The sequence below is a fragment of the Camarhynchus parvulus genome, chromosome 9, assembly GCF_901933205.1.
Source record: "Camarhynchus parvulus chromosome 9, STF_HiC, whole genome shotgun sequence".
NCBI classification, from domain to species: Eukaryota; Metazoa; Chordata; class Aves; order Passeriformes; family Thraupidae; genus Camarhynchus; species Camarhynchus parvulus.
Genome location: NC_044579.1, coordinates 2,319,176 through 2,336,104, shown reverse-complemented (window position 1 = coordinate 2,336,104; position 16,929 = coordinate 2,319,176).

The window sequence follows — 16,929 nt, the reverse complement described above, 5'->3', positions numbered from 1 at the left end:
TTTCTGCTTTAATTCACTCCAAAGCCTTTGGTCTCAATACAGCCAATGAACTCAGGTTTTCACATTCAATATTCATGAAAGAGACATAATACAAAAATTAATACTGTGTTCATTTCTCTTCAAATGACTGGAAAATCAGCATTTAATTCCTGCTTGGGTACCAATAAAAAAAACTGAATTACAAGAGTGACTCAGCCTAACAAATGTGAGCACAAATGTTGCCTCTCACCCCAAAATAAAGTGGTTTGTTTGGCTGAGCTTTGGGAATTTCTGGTTTAATAAAATTGTGTTGCAGCTTTCACATCCCACCTGCCCAACAGTAAATAAAGATCTACAGGGTTTAATTAGTGACCATGTTAATGAAGCTCCTTTGGTATTATTACCAATCGTGCAGCAGAACTTGGATTTCCATCATTCCTGGAACTGTAATTCTAGGAAGTTTGTCCTCTTCCTCCAGCTCTCAATCACAGAAACTAAGGAGAAACTCCAAAATATGGTTAAAAATCCCCAAAATTTACATAAAATTGCATTAAAAATAGTTTAATTTTGAAATATAAAGCAACCTTAGCCTAGTTCAATCAGAACAAGAAAAATAAGAGAGGGGACTTAATTTTTTAGTTAATTTTCAGTTAATTACAAAGTCCCTCTAAATTCACTGAAATGCTTTTGGTGGGAAGGAGAGGAGGGTGGGGATAAACGTCTATAAACACCCAGCTGTTCTCTGCAAAACACTTGGGGATGTCTCTTCAGATGCCACAAATTCTTATAAAGTTGCAGAGAAAAATTTCCCCAACTTCTGGAAGGATTTGAGGACTGGGGTGGTGAAAGGAGAGGAATTGATGGATTTTTGTGTAGTAGAATGAAATACAAGTGCCTGCTAACATAAATCAGAAATTTGATTTGTGTCTATGAAGCAAAGAAAGAATCACAATAAAAATCTGTATATTCACCTTCCTGTTGATTCACAGATGCAGGAACCACAACACCAAAATAATACCCCATTGGAGGCTTTGAAAAAGGAGGAAAAAAATAATTAGGCTGAGTCTCAATAGAAAGAAAATATTCCAAAAATCCCAACTCATTGAGCTTTTCAAAATTAGATCAAAACAAGCAAGACATGAAATGCCCTGCTTTGGATTTTTCACAGCTCTATCCCCCACTGAGCCACCTTTGCAGGGAAACATCATCTGCATTTTATACTCCAATTAGTGCATTAATCTTTCCCTGATTATTTATTCACATTTAAAAGAGTTTCCTTGTTCCATTTTGTAACTTGGGAGTGCATAGGGATGGGGAGAATGTTGCTGGGTATTTCCAAATGAGGTGCAGGCACCTCTGGTTTTCTTCAGACAGATCAACTTCCTGAAATTAAGATTAATAATCACATGTGTAATGAGAAAAAAATAATTGGTTTAGACTTCATTATTCATAAAAAATGGAGCAAGTCCTGCTTTTTTTTGTTTTTCCTTAATGCTACTTTCTCCCTTGGCAGACATTCCTGAGTCCTGCAAGGAATATGGACCTTCTGATTCCATCATTAGGAAAAAAAATATCTTCAGTACCAATTTTACCTAAATTCTTGTCTGAAATAATCAGTAGTAACTCACTTCCTCCAAGATTTTCAGCCTTTTAAGGATCTCAAAAAGTAAACTCTGCTGTTTAGAAATCTCACCACAACAAACAACCTTTCTGTGAAAAAAAATCTGGATTGATTTCTTGTCAATCAGGATGGTCGGGCATTGGAAGGGAGTTTTGGAGTCCCCATCCCTGGAGCTGTCCAAGGAATGCCTGGGCTCTGGTCTGGTGAAACTGATGTTGATCAAATGTTGGATTTGATCTTGGAGGTCTTTTCCAACCTCAGTGATTCTGTGAAATCCACTCGAAATCCACTCAGCAGCTGGAAACGGGCAACCCTAAAAACACAGCAGCTGAGCAAATAATTTATCCTAAATCTCTCCTCCTCCTATCTGGATATTCTCTGGAAACAGAAGGGGAAGACAACCAAACAATCATTAATTGCACCATTTCTGCCACATCCAAGTGAGAAACAACAAGTGTGAGGCAGCTTTGGCTGAGTTTCTTGATCAAACAGCTCAGGTCAGTTGTGACCAGAAGGATTTGGATGTCCTTGGGAATACTCCCAGTCTATAAAGATTTTTATCAATGCACATTTATTCTATCAGCAGAAAAATATTTGTGTTTTCCTTCAAACGAGGCTTTCTTACAGCACTTCCCCAGATGAGTGATTAAAATAAGAAACAGAAATCTTACCACGACACTCCAACAACTTCTCTGTAAAAAAAAATAAAAATAAAAAGGGCATCAGATTTCTGTCGGTTGTGAGCAGCTGAGGTGATTTGTCATCTGTAAAGCACGGTGATAAAACACCATGATCACACAGGGCTTCAAAAAACAACTTTCAAAGCGCTCTTCAGAGCGTGCTTTGATCAAAATGTTTACAAAGCAGCAGCTTTACAAGAGGTTCCTGAGCATCAATCTTGATTAGGGTTATTTACCAACACAGCAGCAGTGGGGGAGGCACCTCTGGAGCTGCACTCCTCACCCACAAATCCAGGAGCTGAGCTCCTTTCCTTGCCCTCAGAAAAAGGAAGTTTTCATTAAGCTCAGAAGACAAAAGACAACAATGGGGCTTCTGAAGTGATTCCTGAGGAAAGCCTGGAATTATAAATAGAGCCAGAAAAAGGACTGCTGGAAAAGGGCCTGCAACACTACTTTTAGTGCAAAAATACCAGAAAAAGAGTAAACCTCAATGCTAAGAGCACACAGAACACCATTTAATGTTGAATTTGCTGGCAACCGCAACATGGGAAGAGACGAGGATCTGACTCCATGTTTCAGAAGGCTGAATTATTATTTTATGATATATATTATATTAAAACCATACTAAAAGAATAGAAGAAAGGATTTCATCAGAAGGCTAGCAAGGAAAGAAAAGGAATGGAATAATAAAATCTTGTGACTGACCAGAGAGTCTGAGACAGCTGGACTGTGATTGGCCATTAATTAGAAACAATCAACATGGGCCAATCACAGATGCACCTGTCGCATTCCACACCAGCAGATAATAATTGTTTATATTTCATTTCTGAGGCCTCTCAGCTTCTCAGGAGAAAAAAATCCTAAGGAAAGGATTTTTCATAAAATATGTGCGTGACAATTTACATAACTGCGGCTGATTGTGGCAGCAAATCACGGAATCCTCCAGGGCTCTTCAAGACCAGGAATCATGGAATCCTCAGGGGTTCTCCAGGGACCTTCAGGATCACCAAGTCCAAAATTCAACTAAATACCCCCAAACCCCCTAAATCATATCCCAAAAAGCCAAATTTGTACATTGTTTGAAGTCTTCCAGGAATGGTTTAAACATTTCCACTCCCACCAGCCCCGTCCAGTGTTTAACCACTCCTTCACTGAAGAAATTCTTCCTAATACCCAACCTGAACCCCCCCCCCGGTGTGATTTGAGGCCAAAATAGTGACCAGATTTATGCTCCTAACTCTGATTCCAAATAGTGCAGAAGAATTCCAGGCCAAAAATAACCCAGACCAACCAACCAAATCCAGAAGTTTCCCCAGAAGCCCCAGCCAGCTTAATTTAACCAAGATTCAGCTGGGAGACATCAAAATATGCACATCAAGAGGCTGGGAGGAAACCACTAGGAACACAAACAGTGAGTCAGAAGGAGGAATTTGATCCCAAAAAACCTTTCCTGTTCTCTCAAGGAGGCACCAGCAAGGATCAATCCAAGGTGTCCAAGTCTTCACAAGGGGATTGAGCAGAGGGTGACCCTTCCCTGACATTCCTGAACCATTCCTGAACCATTAAGGCCAGCAGAAGTTTGTTCCACACAAATATGTCAGGCAGGAAAACACAAATGTAGAACCAAAAACGGCTCACACCCCACCTCTCCTAATTCGGAAGGTAATTCTGATTTTCTTCTCCTCTCTCACCCATCAGTCCATTCCAGCAAAGTTGCACACACATAAAATGAGGGCAGAGAGGGTTCATTTAAAACACTGAGCGCCCATTCCCTTCTTCAGGTTGTGTTTTATGGCTTTGCATGAATTTTGGTAGCAGAACACCAAGATAAAAGCCCATAATTCAGTTTTCTCTTGACTCTCTCTGTTTGCCTACTGCAAATCTCTGTTGACAGCCTTCTCTCCTCAGCAGGTGCTGATTTAATACAGCTGCAGCCTCTCTCCCTCCACCTCTCCTGGAATCTTTTCTTGCTTTTAACAGCCCCAAACCTTCCTTTCCACTTCCACTGGTTATTTAATTCCATGTGCAGCACGTTTGGGGTACTCAGTGTAGTAAATATTACACAAAATGTGCCTCACCAAGAGGAAAAGAGCTTTGTGAGCCCCTGAGATGAAGCCAATTAAAGGAGTAACTTTATCTGTGAGTATTATGTATTAACAAAAGGAAATAATGGCTGGATTCTCCAGCCTGGGCTGAGAGGATCTGCTCTCTGATAAAGAAATACGGAAATTAAAATATGGATAACACTTCTGACAGTTCAGAGTTGATTAGATGGAGGAGGTTATGCCTTAAGAGTTAACAGATTTCACTGTCTTGCTTTGTTTTATGTCCATTTTTTGTACATAACACACTACCCAGAGATTATTAGGCGATGAAAAACCCCACAGCACCCCAAAACCTCCCCATTGCCAAGGTCACCTGTGCTCCATTCCTTCAGGCCACTGGACTGGGATTCTGAGCTGGAAAACAAAGCTGAGTTACTGAGGGACAGAAGCAATTGCACAGCCACGAGCCCTTCTGTCACTTCACCTGGGCAGGTGGAAAACTCTGAAAGCAGCAGCAGGAAAAAAGGGACAAGAGCACAGGAGATGCAGAATGGGAACATCCCCAGGTACCTGCTCACTCCTGCCACCCCACACAACTCCAGTGGCTGCCTCAGGGCAGCACCTGATGAGAAATTCAGATATTTAACGTTTATTCCAAGTTTCTTTTTCAAAAATACTCAATAATTTCACACACTTCACCCTTTTTTATTGCGATGCTCTGGGCTGGCCCTGCTGGAGCCCCTGGGGTCCCTTCCACCCTGACCCACTCTGGGGTTCTGTCACTCCAGACTTTTTAGAATTCACTGCCAACCAAGATTTTTGCCATCAGAGGTTTGGATTCTGCACCCTGATGTGTGGAACTTGATATTTTTGCATTTCTCTACGTTCACTGTTTGGTCATAAAGGTGTCAAAGACAGCAAGAAAAATTCTCTGCACCTGCCCAATCCTATTCTATAAAAAAAAATCAGAGCAAAGGAACTTCTCACAAAGTCACACAAACATAAAAAGTTGCAGCTCTTCTGTGAATAAAGCCAAGTTTGATGGAGCAAAGTGAGCTGTGAAGTTTAAGTCAGAAATTCTTTCCAGAGTTTGAATTTCTGCTGGATGCAGGACTAAGCTGCACTTCACTAAGCTGGAAAATTTTAGGCATCAGGGTTTGCTTTTGTCTATCTGGTACTTTTCCAGCAAGCAATGAACTTTTCTTGTGTAAACCAAGTTCACAAGGGCAAGGCCAGGCTTGGAAAAAATCTATTCCTGGCTTTGCACCAATAATCCACCATTTTTCTGGTTTAACTTCACGACCTTTTCCTCCCAAGTCAGCAGAGGCTGCCAGAAAGCAACTTGGCCTTATAATGAAGATGTTAGGAAGGAGTGAAAGGAGATACTAAAAGCAAAAATATTTTAAAAATCATTAGTTCTGAGTATTTTGAGGTTCACAGGACTATTTCTTTATGATTTAGGCTGATTCAAAACTTTCTAAATAATAGTCATGATCATTTTTAAATAATAGTCACATCACCACTTGGAAAACCGTCCCTGCTGCTTTCAGTCAGACCACTCAAAAATTACATATTTTCATCTGTGAAGTCAAAAAAAAAAAGTTATAATTTATATGGGGAAAACACAGAAATATTTCCCCCTCCTCTCTACACGGGATACTAAACAAGTTCAAATATTTTGAGGAGATGAATTATGCTTCCAACAATTCAACCTTCTATATTTAACTATTTTCAGGGAAAACAGCAAGGAATTTTAAATATAAAAACAGCTCCAATTGCCTGCCTCACTGCAGGGTTTGTGGGTGGCAGGCTGTGGCTCCTCACACCTCAGAGCTGCCGGGCAGAACCTCGCGCGCTGCTGCAGCTCCCCAGAAACGCAGCTGCACTGAGGGGAAACTCCTCTGCAGAGCTGGATCAACCCGTGCAGACTCTAGAGGGAGTTCTAACTTTGCCAGACTTCTCCCCTTACAGAATTTTTATCGCTCATTCACAACAAAACAAATAAATAACAGGGAAAGGTGAATTTTCTCCAGGGTTTCTTCCCCGGCCCTCTGTCCCTGGGCAGAGCGCCTGGCGCAGGAATGGTGCTGACACCCAGATTTCTGTTTTCTTTCTTACTTGACCACGATGGAGAGGAAATGTGATTTTTCAGCTGGTTTTGGTGACTCTGGTGCTCCTCCAGTCTGAGCAATTCCCCAGGTCACAATGCCAGGTCTGGGAGGCTTGTGGAGATCAATGAGGATGAACCCCGGCAGAGAGAGGTGGGTAAACACTGGAGAAAACAAAGAGCTCACAAATACAGCACTGACTGTTGGACAGCAAGAATCCAAAAAGAAAAAAGACCAATTTTCAGTATTTCTGTATATTGAAGATGAGTTTAAACATCCTAAAACTGCAGAATTCTGCTTTAAGGCACAGCATCGTGGCAGCTCCTCTGAGCTGAAGAAATCCATAATAACTGGAATAGAGGCAGGTAACCCTTCATTACTGTGGTGTCCTGTTAATCCAACATCTCCTTTCACTTCTGTTATTAATAAGTCTCTGAAAAACAGATTAAAACTTTCTTCTTCCAGTAAAGACAGCAATTTACAGTGAGGGAAAAACAGCAAAAGCCACAAACACACACAGGCCTCAGGGATGTTTTTTACCTGTCTAAATATTCTTTAACACACACACACACACACACACACACACACACACACACACAAAGATATTAGCATTTATTTTTTTCCTCAGAGGATAATGTAGCAAATTGCAAGGACATAAATTCGAACTATCTGCAGGTAAACTCTCCAGGATTCATTATATGGAGTTTAGGAGTTATCCTATGTTACAGGGAAGGAAAAACACTTTAGACAGCGGCCTGCCTCCCAGCCTTTATCTCTCACTTCTGCAGGGTTTTCTGTTGCCACAGCAGCACCAGAACCCACAAAAAATTCATCTGTAACATCTCTGAACCACAGCTGCCCCCCAACCACTCACTGGTTTCATTTTAAGGAGTAAAACCACTCAAAACTTACTCACTGGAGCAATGAGGAGGGGGGAAAAAAGCAAACTGCACTTAAAGTGATTTCTGAAGGAACAAAAAGAAGTGTGCTGAGACAGATACTCCTTATTTTTCAAGTGTTCTTTCATCCTGTTTCCCAAACTTGACTCTGTTTCAAGTCAGTGCTCAGGATGGAGCTTGGCTGAACTTGGGAGAGCTTTCCAGGCACCAGGAACACTCTGCTGTCAGCACTCACTGCTGAGCCACTGCAGGGGCTCAGGGCTTTCCCATTTCTGCTCCACTTTGTGGAGCTGTGCATAACCAGAGAAAAGCCTACAATCCAATTTCCAGAAGCATTTTGGGGGTGATATGACAGGCAGCACAGAAGTCTGGAGGAGGAACTCCTGCTCTCCCATATTTTTGTTCTATCCCTGTTTTCAAACCCTCTCCTCATCATCCAGAAATTGAGCCCTTGCACAAAGTGCATTTCTTTCTCCTCAATATTGATTTAAAACCATTTTTCGTAACAGGCTCTGAATAACAGGGGGAAAAACACAAACCACATTTTCCTCCTCTCCAAAGGAAGCAATGGGATAATGGACTGGCTGAAAAAGTGTTTTCCCCAAAGGCTGCAGCTCCTGGCCAAAGACACTTTCACTCGAGCCATGAAGGAAATTGGTGTAAATATGCCAAATGCTACTTAGACACTCCATGGCTGCTCACAGGCTGAAATATTCCTTCCTAACTCTGGATCACAAGCTTTTTATTGCTGCTGGCACAGCCTGGGACAGCAGGGAAGAGTTTTTTTGGGTACTGCAATGCTGAGAATCAGCAGGATGTTGCTTGAGCAGAGGGATGTTGGCCTGAGCAAGGGTCACAGGGCTGGTAGGGACAGCAGGAACACAAACCAGGCTTTTGCTCTAATTCAGATCAGAAATCAACCAGTAAAACAGTTGAACAGAATATATTAGGGCTTTATTTTTTGAGGGAGAGATGTGCTGGCTTTGCCAGGCACCCAGGCCTGTACTTTTTGCTTTATGTGTACCTATCTCTTATTATCACTTATTAAACTCTTAAAACTGTAAGAAAAGTGGGCTGCATCTCTCCCAGCACCCATCCTGCAACAGCTGCACTGGGACATTTTGAGCTCTCACAGCACTGAGGGAAAAGCCAGCTTTAATTTCCAAACGATTTTTACAACCATCCCAAAGAAAATGATACTTGCATTTGAATTATTTGACAGTCATAAGCCAGTGCATTTCAGTGCCCGCTGATGGATGACTTGTTATGAGACACTGATGGCTGGGTAATATGTCCTAAACTTAACCTTGAGACAACAGGAGCTCAAAGCATCCCAGAATTACACTCCTCAGCAGGAAGAAAGCTCCACAGCTGACATATGGAAAGGCCAAACCATCCTTCCGTTCAAAAGAAACAAAAATATTCCCATTATTTCAACTGTTGAGTATTTCAACTGCTTCACTGTAAAGCGCTCAGTGAGTTTCTCAAGAGCGCTTTGGAATTCCCTCCTCACTTGTAGAAGCACAGAACCACAAGAAGGAAAACCTCAGCACCCTAAAGACACCTGTGACTTATAATTGACCTCACCATTACCATCCTTAAAGCATGGTAAAAATGGAGTAAATAATTCCGATGGGAACACGATGAGCTTTATCATCATCTCCCTGTCACAACCTTCCTGAAACCCCCTCAGTTCAATACTCCAAATGATTTCAGCACGCAGGGACCCTAAAAACCTCCAAAAACCTCTCCTCTAAAACCCACCTGGCTGCTTTGTCATGCAGATCTACCGAGCTCTCGCAAAGGTTTATGAATAAATGGAGATTTGTGGCTCAAGCAGCATAAAGGACAAATCTCGACAGCTCAGGAGAGAAATACCAACACTTGCATGTGCTTGGACAGCCATAAATCAGCGAGATCGCCTCCAGCTTCTCTTCCAACATGGTACTCAAATTCACAGGTTGTCCCTTGCAGGAGAACAGGGAAAAAAATCCTAAGCGCAGGAAAGGAGCTGTGGAAGTGCAGCAGATTTATGGAGCCAGCAGCCAGTTGTCAGTGGAGAAGTCGTCAGCTTATTCATTAGTCTGCCTCCACACAGGAGAAATAAAGAAAAAAATAAAGAAACACCAAAATCCAGCCGCTGTGACAACGTTTTAACAGCGGTGGTTAAGATTAAAGGCAACCTCCAGACCCTCCCAGCCTCTAAAATACAAATACACACTTTTATTCCAAGGTGCGCTTTCATCCTATTTCCCGTGCTTTGCTGTTGTTCAAATCAGCATTGCAAAGGACATCTCTGCGGAACTTAAGAGGATTTGGGGGACATCAGAAATACTCTGCACATCCGCCTTAGGCTGCTAAACCCGCTCCAAGTGCAGGGGATTTCTTGGCTGCTTTTCTGTGCAAAAGCCGAGGTGATGGGTCAGGCGCATTTAGCACCTGAGTCCCAGTCAATGAGCTGGCAAAGCGCGGCTTAAACCGCTCTCTAACAGCACAGATCCCAACACCTTTGAGAAGCTGGAAATCCCCAGGGAATTGCTGAGAAATAAAGTCTGAGCAGGTCATTTTCTGAGCGTCAAACAGTCGACACCCAAAGGTCTGGAAAAGTTGCTTTTTAAAAGAGTCAAGTAAGAGAGAAAAGAGTTCAAAGCATTTTTCAAACGACGTGAGAAATTCTGAAAGGTCTCTTCCAGTTTGGGATATTCCATAATTTCCACCCCTTTGGTAAAATGACAGAAAACACAGAAGAAGTTGAGAGGGAGGAAATACAAACAAAAACACAGAAGGAAAAGCTGTCCTCTGCACCAACAGCTGCCATCTCACCACATGGACACAGCACCATGTCAGACTGCAGATTTAGATTTCTCCAGGAACTCAGAAAATCCAAGGAAATCCAGGTTTTTCCCTGAGGGATTCACTTTCCCAACCCGCCTTCCAGGCATTATTTTCGTAATGTTTATGCGAAGACAAAAAACTGCCCAAAAAACCCTCCACAAACCCAACCACGTACATTAATAAACACCCAACCATCGGGAAAAAGGTAAAATATCGATATTTTTATGAGTTTCTAGGGAAAGGAGAAACCTCAGCCCAAGTCCGGCGTGTACCTCTTCACACCCTCTTGCACGATGTGGTTTAAATTACGAAGCAGAACACTAATGATAACTTTATCCTCCCGCTGATCACCTCTCTTGGGCAGCTCCACATTAACATGAGCTTGTTCTTCCCAGCTCGTTTAGCGAGCAGCTCATTGAAATCAGCATTTCCTTCAGGAACAATCCCCATGAATAACGAGCCCTGGCTCGTTTTCCTATCGCAGTGAATTATTTCGGGGTTTCTAAAAGCACAATGTTAAGTTTCCTGACTGGGACCAGCGTGGTAGTGCCAGCCTCTCCTGTTTGGGGCGGTTTTTTGTGCGCCCCTTGCCCGACACGCGTGGGAGGGAGCCCAGCCAGCCAGAGAATGCCTGAACATCTTCTCACTCAGGCCTCCTCGGAGAGCTTTCCCCTCCTTTATCCTTCTCACATGAACAAATGTTCTTTTTCTTCGCCGCTCTGCAGGCGAGACCCCGGGAGAGGCAGGGGCTGCGATGGGAACGTGCCAAGGGCGCTGCTCCCACCCTCGGCATTTATTGTGGATTTGTACTGATCCTGAGCTGAACACCATCAGATTCCTCAGCTAACCCCAAACAGGACCTCACCGCTGCTCCCATCCTCAACATTTATCATGTTCTTGTACTAATCCTGAGCTGAACACCATCAGATTCCTCAGCTAATCCCAAACAGGACCTCACCGGTGCTCCCATCCTCAACATTTATCATGTTCTTGTACTAATCCTGAGCTGAACACCATCAGATTCATCAGCAAACCCCAAAACAGGTGGGGACTGACCCTCACAAGTGCTCCCACCCTCAACATTTATCGTGGATTTGTACTAATCCTGAGCTGAACACCATCAGATTCCTCAACAAACCCCAAAACAGGAGGGGACTGACCGTCACCGGTGCTCCCACCCTCAGCATTTCTCATGTTCTTGTACTAATCCTGAGCTGAACACCATCAGATTCCTCAGCTAACCCCGAAACAGGAAGGGACTGACCCTCACTTCTCCCACCTTAATTTATTCATCATTCTTTTGTACTTATCCTGCTAGGGCTCAGTGCTCAACAATCAGATTCCTCAGGAACCCCAAAACTGACCCCCACCAGTGCTCCCACTTCTCCCACTTTCAGCATTTATTTATCATTTTGTTTATCATTGATCTAATTTATCATCTCAATTGTTTATAATTTATCTAATCCTGTTGACTTCAGCGCTGAACACCATCAGATTCCTCAGGAACCCCAACCCAGGAGGGTTCTGATCCCCACCGGTGCTCCCAGCTCAGCCCACCTGGATTCCTGGGCACAGCTCCCACCATGGAATGTGCATTTTGTCCTTCAGGAACAGCACTCCACAGCTCCCTCCTGGGACACCTGGGATGGGAATGGCCCTCAATGAGCTCATCAAGGGCTCCCACCCCTCACTCAACTCCTCCGGGCTCCAGACCAGCCCCTTCCGTTTGTCCTTCCTCCCCCAGCCCATCCTGCTCTTTGCCAGCCTTTTCTCCTCACAATGTTTCCTTTTAAATCCATCAGGAGCCAAGGTTAAGGACGCCTTTTCTGTTGTCCCCATTTTCCCCAGAGAGCTGGAGAGGGATCTTCACCAAGGGAATGCAGTTCCAGGACCAGGGGGAATCAGAATCACAGAATTTCTAGGTTGGAAGAGACCTTTAAGATCATCGAGTCCAACCCATCTTCTAACACCTCAACTAGATCATGGCACCAAGTGCCAGATCCAGTCTTTTTTTAAACACATCAATGGATGGTGACTCCACCACCTCCCTGGGTAGATGATTCCAGTATTTGATCACTCCTTCTGTGAAAAACTTCCTTCTTAATTCTAGTCTGTATCTCCCTTGGCACAGTTTGAGGCTGTGTCCTCTTGTTCTGTCTGTTGTTGCCCGGAAACAACAGCCTTCCAGGAAAGCCACCAAACCATGTCCCCAAGCACCACATCCACACGTTTTTGAACACTTCCAGGATGGTGATTCCATCCCTGCTCTGGAAACCACTTCCAATGTTTTACACCCTTCCAGTGAAGAATTTTTCCCCAATATCCAATCTAGAAACAATGACCAATTTCTCACAACTTTTCACTGCCCAGGCTTAACCCAGAACTGGGTTCAGCTCCCCAACGAGAAAAGCCAAATCCTCAGGCAGCACCTTGGGAAGCTTTAAAAGATTTTCTAGGAATTTTGGATTTGGGTTCAGTGTCAGAACTGCTCATCATCCCTTGGTGCCCTGGGTTAAATGAGTAAATAAAGAGTTTTTACCACTCTGGTTGTTAAACCCCTCCTGGAAACCTGGCCACAAGTGCAGAAGTGGGAGTCAGGCTGAAGCTTGGTGTTTCTCTCCTTAAAAAGATTGGAAGCAGCTGGATTTTCATCTGGTAGCCCTGTTGCAATCCCAAGGAGGACAATGCAATTATCCACCTGAGTGCTAATTGCAGGAGTCAGCCAGTTGTGCACAATTGGGATATTTATTATCCATAATAGATGGGTCTGGAGCCTCAGTTTGTGCCAAGCAGCTGTTTGTTTTCCTGGAGACAGCTGTTACTGGGATTCAATTCCTGGTTTTTCCAAATGTCACAGGAAGAAACGTGGCATGTTAGCTCACAGTTGCATAAACTGCTGCCTGGAATTAATAGCATTTCAGAAAACCACACACAAATTTGCATTATTAATGAAGATTACTCATTGCCATCGCCATGTTTTACACTGTGACCTGACAAAAACTACATTCAAAAATGACTTGGAGCCAGCACAGAGCTATTTTTTACTCTTAGTTTTCATAGTAAGTCTCAATTATAAGTTAGATTTCTGCCTCAATCAAAAGTATCTTTAATTCCAAACAGGTACTACTTGCTCAGTGTTACAGCAATAAAAGTTTAACTGGGGTAAGAACCTCATTTCACAAGGTCCAAAGACGAAGAGAGAAAGACAAATCAATTAAATTAAAATGCCAGCCTAGAGCGAGGGCAGGTAACACTTTCCACACGGCAAATAAATAAATAAATATAGAAAAAAAATTCAAAATGCAAGCATTTTCTTTCTCATTGAAAGAAGTGATTAATGCCTTTGAAAGCACCATGGCACAACTTTGCCAAACCAAAATTTGAGATTTTCAGGAAAGAGGTGAAAAGTTGGCCTCTAAATCATCTTAGCTTGGCCCAAGTCAGGGGAGATCCTTAAAAGATCAGGCCCCTTTTTCAGTGTCTCAGAAATGAGCTTTTCTTCTCTGCCTGGGCCTCATTTTGTTTGTACAATTCATGCTGAGTTTTCAAATTTGAACTGCATGACCTATTGGAGCAGCAGTTTTAAACGTTATATGGCTTTACAATACTTTCATAAGCCCCCAAGAGAACAGAATTTTCTTGCCATTTTGCCAAGCCTGCCTTCTAAAAAAAATATTTGTTTTAATAAAAAATAATGAAATGAGAGCACATAAATAGCAGAGGGGATGCCCTCCACCATCCCAGGGTGCTCCAAGCCCTGTCCAGCCTGGCCTTGGGCACTGCCAGGGATCCAGGGGCAGCCACAGCTGCTCTGGGAATCTGTGCCAGGGCCTGCCCACCCTGCCAGGGAACAACTCCTTCCCCAAATCCCATCTAAACCCAATTTCTCTCATTTTGAAGCCATCCTTTGTTGTTTTATCACCACAGTTCATCTTCATCTTCCCTGGAGGCCCCTTCCAGTGCTGCTCTGAGGTTTCCACACAACCTCTTCTTCTCCAGGCTGAGCATCCTCAACTCCCTGAGCCTGGAAAAGCCACCAGCCATGGATCATCCCATGGAACCACCTGTGGGGAAGAGTAAAGGAAATATTTTCAGAAAGCTGTAAAAGCGGGCTTTAAAACAGAAAGAAAACTTAAAACCAGCTGCAGCCGCAAAGTCTGAAAGTAGAAAAGTTGCAATAATACAGAAAGCAAGGACAGGAACCAATAGCTTGAGTTTTAGGCTTGGCTAAGACAGACCTTAAGACTGCAGAAAAATATGCTCAGCAAGATAGGAGAAGGTTTTAAGGTTAATAATGGAGAATTGTGTGTTGTTAATAGAGAGCAAACAAACGTGTGAAGCAGGTGTACGTGTGCTTTTAGTGAATTGTCTGTGAGCTTTAGCAATGTGCCATTGGCTAGAAAGTTTTAAAAATGCTCTGGAACAAAGAAATCTTTACCTGCTGCTGGCAGGACGTGAGCTTTGCCATCTTTCTGTTGTCTCAACCCTGTCATGAGGCTGATACTAAAATAAAAGCTCAAAGAACACATCCCAGCAGTCCTGTCCTGTTAGTGAAAAACCCCAGACACCACCCTGGGACAATGGGGCAGGAATGGGAAGCTGTGGGAATGGGAATCTGAAATCAGCCCTGGCAGGAAGGGCTGCCTGGGCTGGGTTCAAGGGAAGGTGGAGCAAGGGGAAAAAACTTCTATTGAATATTTCACAGCAGCTTGGAAATAAGTAGCTGCTGTAAAATATACAATAGAAGTTCTTAAAATGACTTTAGGACACTTTAAATATCCTCTTGGCTCATCCATTAAAATAACATAATTTCTTGAGCCTGTTCCAATGAACTATGAACTTGAAGCATTTTTACTTCTGGCTACAGCTCCTTCCTTCAGCATAAAAAATGACAGATCTGGGATTTCTATTTTTAGCCAGAATTTTAACTTTAAAATAGCAAAAATATAAGCAGTGAAAAGAGGTTTTCTGCTTCCATCCTACTCACTCTTCCTGGGTTAATTCTTCATTGGTATCAGTGCTGAAGGGGAAATCAGCAACACAAGGAGGATAGCAATATTAATGTCTCCATTTGAGAGCATTTAAACATGATTTCTTTTAAGTGCTATTGCTCTAAAGGGTCACTTAAATGCATGTATTTACATATCTAATGGAGATCATATTTTGGCATGGATTTCCGCGGCATTAATGTACAATATTTTTGCTGCCCTGCAGAGTTGTGGTTCAAACAGAGAGTGGGAAGTTAAATGTTGGCAAAAGCTGTGGCAGCAGCTTTATTTAGTGTGTGATGCAGTCAGATCTTCCTACAGGGCAACCTTTGAGCCTTGGGCAGGCAGGAATATAGATCTGATCCTGGATATGCACTTACTAATGGGATAAGCTGGAACTTAATTACCTGCTTGTACTTTCAATTATCTGACTGAGCGTGTGAGCGTGGGGCTTTATGCACCCAGGACCTCAGGGAGCCCTGGGAAGGATGCAAACACAAATTCACACACTGCTCTGGCCAATTTATCCTTCTAGTTCCCAAAAATCAAATCATTTCAACAACAACAACAACAACAAGCATTTAATACTTCTTCCAATTTTCCTGGCTCGTATTTTACAGGATGATTTTGGGATCGAGGCACTAAACTGAGAGGAAAATTAGCTCAGTTCAGCTCTTGGTTTTGCTCCAGATTGCTCGTGTCACATCAGGGAAGTCATTTAACCTCATGGTACCTCAGGTCCCATCTGTGCTGTGGGAGAGACACAAAAAAACATGAGGAGAGTGTCAGACACAACAGCAATCTGGCCTGGAGAAATACCCACACTGAAAACAGCTTTGCATTCCCCTCTCCTTATCATTCACAGGTGGCTACTTCATCACCTTCAGCTCTGAAGGATAATTCACATCAGCACGAGGAGGAATTAAACATCAGTGCCTTCATTCTGAAGCATTTTATACACGGTGCTCTGAGATGCTCTTGGTCTAAAAAGCCACAAAAATGCAAAGCAACAGGGAAGAAGATCCTTTGCTTTTAATTCAATAGAAATGCTTAATTCCTAGCACTTCTAAGGGCCATTTTCTTCTTAAACCCACTGCTTTTAGCTTTAAAGCCTGGTAAAACATGCAAAGTAAATAGCTAATAGCATGTCTGGGCTGCTTTCACTGCTGGGATCACTCAGGAGAGCACGGGGCTTTCTGAGGGAGTTTTTAACTTGCAGACCATGCTGGAAACCCTCCATGCCTGGCTTTTGTGGAGTGGTTCATTGTTGCAGGAAGGTAGAAAAATTCTATACAAGTATAAAAGCAAGGCCTCATAAAATCAGGCCTGCTCTGCTGGATTAGTGGCTGGCCTTGTCAAGGTAGCACTTTGCAAGTTGCCATGTGAAAGCAATCCTGGTGTGAACAGTTTGTTAACATAACAATCTATTCCTGGGGAAAAATAACAACTAGCACTTACATAAACATTACATCTACCAGTGCAGAAAATATGTAAACAATACAAGAATAGAGAGGTTTGATGGACAAGTAAAATACATTTTACTAAGTGATAAAGTAATTGGCAAAAAAGCTTCTAACCAATTGGAGTCGTACATGAGGTCTGTAAAACTGTACAAAAATGAGTTATGACTCAAAAATGAGTATGGAACCTCATGTGATTCATTCATAGTTCATCTTCCTTGATAACCCAGCAGTGCCTTGGCCTGTCCAGCACCTGATCCAACTCAGCAAAGCAGAAGTGCAATAATTAGAGGTGGGATGGGTGAATCTGCCCT